Raw genomic sequence first — 3,682 nt, forward strand, 5'->3', positions numbered from 1 at the left:
CCAACCAAAACAAAACAAAACAACAACAACAACAAAACCTTCTCATCATGTTCCTGTGGTTTCTTTCCATTCTGCCAATTGGCAGAGTGATGTCAGCTGATACAGACTCCCATGGAGTTTTGCTAAGACAAACTCATGTACTGAGGCAAGACACATGGGGAGGCAAGACCCTTGGAGGACATGTGATATTTGGAGGGAATATAAATAGGACTCAAAGTACAGTGATGGAGGCTTGACTTGCTTACATTGCTAGCTTTGTAATGCTTCTTGGTCTCACATCTTCAATAATCTCTGCTTTGTTGAGAAAGGTACTGCAAAGAATGTCTCCTGGTATCTCTGGTGGTCCTAGACCCTCCTGATGATTTGTTCAGATTCAGCTGAGGCCTAGCTCTTTCTGTTAGGTCGTGGTACCTCTGCTGATTTGTGTTTGTTATCCTGACATTACCAAGCTGGACAGCTCGTATGTTTATGAAGTATTTGCAAGAGGATAAAGCTGCTGCTGCTTTTTCCTGTGAACTGAACTGCTGATATTGTGACAACGCAGATGACATTTACTCTAAAGAACAATTTCTAAACAAGCCCACTTTCCATTTATCCTAATAACCTTTCTTTTCCTCTACTTCTGATGGTTTTTGGCCTAGAAGGGAGGTTAAGGTGTTTATAAACCAGTATTCAAAGTTGGCTTTGAAAAATAAAAGCCTACAATCACTACTATGGAGTTTCTAGTTTAAGCTAGAAATCAGAAGCAAAGCACAAATTGCCCTTTTTCTGCCTTACCTGCTCTTATTTTCCATTTCGAGTAACTTCATATGTCCCATTTTTATGCACTATGAAGTCATGTTAAAATAATTTATCAAACTTGCTCAGCTGTGTTTGCTGCTGCTCTATTCACAATAGCTAGAGAATGGAAAAATTTACATGTCCTTCAACTGATGAACATACAGTGAAAATGGCCACGTGTACATCATAGAATACAGTAAAGAAAGCTGTAAAGAAAATTGCAGGTAAATGAATGGAAGCAGAAATATTATGTTGGGTATATTTAGTGACTTAACCCAGATATAGAAAGACAAACATCATGTGTTGTCTTTCATCCATGGTTCCTAGCTCCAATGAATACATAACCTTGAATAACTTCAAAAACCATGAAAATAAACATTGTGTATTTGAGGAACACTAGAGAGGAAAATAGCAGGGTACAGGTGATATGAAAGGAAAAATCAGAAAAAAAAATGAGGGAGATTTTAATCTGAGGTCAATACAGAATGAGTGGCTGGTAGGAAGGAGAAATAACATTAAGTATATTTGAAAAAAATCATGAAGAATAATTGTATATAATACATATAAATGTATGTATACACACATACACATAGAATTCAAATGAAATTATGTCACTTGGATTGGCAATTTTCCCTCAGAGTCATAGAATATGTAACCAATGATGTGAGAAATCCCCTTTCGATTTTTTGGTCAATGAAACACAAGAGATTCCCAAGTTCCTATGGGCTATTGCTGTTGCTCATGGTTACCCTCAGAGATTGAGGGTAAGTTTATATTGCTAAAGACATTGTATACTTTGGACCGAGAGATTTGGAGGATCTGGATTCTATAGGATTTGAAAGCATCCTCCCTAAAAACCAACTTGTATAGTACTGGAAAGTGGTGTGCAAGCTTCCAAGGAAGAGAAAAAATGATCTGTGACGTCTACAAACCACAACAATAAACATCATGATGATATATCCCCAAGGGTTTAATAGTGGTACTCTACACTCAGGTTTGGTTGTACCAATATCTAATTGTACTTAAGTTCCATTCAACAGTTGGCAAATCATGCCTGGTATGATAAATATAATCAACTACCCAAATCATGGCTGGTATTATAAATATAACCAACTGCTCAGGTTCTAGTGAAGACATTGATCTTGGATGAAAACATTTTACTGTAACTTTACTGAACTATTTTCTATCTACATTCTAAATACTTATTCTTATACCAAAAATATGTGTAGCCCTTACTACTCTTCAAAGATACTTCTGTTTGTCACCTATGGTGACCAATACAGAAAAGAACTGCACAAAATGCAGAAAACAATTGATTATATGGTACTCAGCCCTATTTGATACACCTACAATACAACTCTTACATCTAGATAAGGCTCAAGGAACATCTTGGAGTAGATGGTAGAAAGATCATAAGGACAGGAAATTTGCTATGAGATTGTGATTCCTAGAAATGCCAGGGAAGCTTCACATATGATACCTCAGTTATATAGCTGCCCAAATAATATTTGAAGAAATACAGCACCAATAAGCATGCTAACATGGAAGGGGATATCTTACAGTTCTCCATCCCTATACAAATAACTATAGGTTACTAAAGAATGCTGAGAGTAAGAGAAACTGTTTTTCTAGGGATAAATCCCTTAATTTATTTTCCAATAAAATTTGGCCAGCCCTGAAATCATATATGTACAAGTAACAACAAATAGACTTAGTAAGGTCTATTTTTGAAATTTATGATACACATCATAATATATTATATATAACATATATAGCATAATGTATTATAACACACACATAATGTGGTGTGTGTGTGTGTTTTAAAGACAGAGGGACCATAATTTGAGAGAGAACACAAAGGGGAATCTTAAGAGTGTTGGAAGGAGAAAAGAAAAGGGGAAACAGTAAGATTATATATTCAATTTTTAAAAGAAATACAATATTGAAAGGAGAAAATAATGTGTTGGTGTTAATTCAGTAATTACACATTTATTTTTCTATTAATCATTTTATTGTTTATATTTCAAATGATATCCCCATTCCACATTACCCATCCCAAACCCCCTATTTCACCCCCCCATTGCCTCTATGAGGGTGCACCTCCACCCACTCACCACTCTAACATCCCTATTCTGGGACTTCAAGCCTCCACAGGACCAAGGGCCTAGCCTCCCATTGATGTCAGATAAGGCTATCCTTTGCTATATATGTATCTGGAGCCATGGCTCACTCCATACATACTCTTTGGTTGGTGGTTTAGACTCTGGGAGCTCTGGTGGTAGAGTTAGTTGATATTGTTCTTCCTATGGGGTTGCAATCCCCTTCAACTCCTTCAGTCTATCCCCTGCCTCTTCCATTAGGTTTCCCAGGCTAAGTCTGATGGTTAGCTGTAAGTATCTGCATCTGTATTAAGCAAATGCTTGTAGAACCTCTCAGGGAACAGCCATACCAGGCTCCTGACAGAAAGAGCTTCTTGGTGTCAGCAATAGAATGGGGGTTTGGTGTCTGCAGATGGCATAGATCCCTAGATGGGGCAGTCTCTGGATGAACTTTCCTTCAGTTTGTGTCCCTTTTATGTCTCTGTCTTTCCTTTGGACAGGAACATTTCTGGGTTAAAAATTTTGAGATGGGTGGGTAGCCCCATCCCTCAATTGGAGACCATGCCTATCTATTGGAAGTGATCTCTACAGGTTGTATCTCCACTTTGTTGGGTATTTTGGCTAAAGTCATCGCTGTTGAGTCCTTGGACCAAAAGCTAAGAATACCCATGATACAACCCACAAACCATATGAAGCTTAAGAATAAGGAAGATCTAAGTGTAGATGCTTCAATCCTACATAGAAAGGGGAACAAAATAATCACAGGAGCTACAGGGAGGGAAGGACCTGGGAGAGAGGGGGAA

Source organism: Grammomys surdaster, unplaced genomic scaffold (assembly GCF_004785775.1).
Source record: "Grammomys surdaster isolate TR1022 unplaced genomic scaffold, NIH_TR_1.0 240, whole genome shotgun sequence".
In the NCBI taxonomy this organism is placed as follows: Eukaryota; Metazoa; Chordata; class Mammalia; order Rodentia; family Muridae; genus Grammomys; species Grammomys surdaster.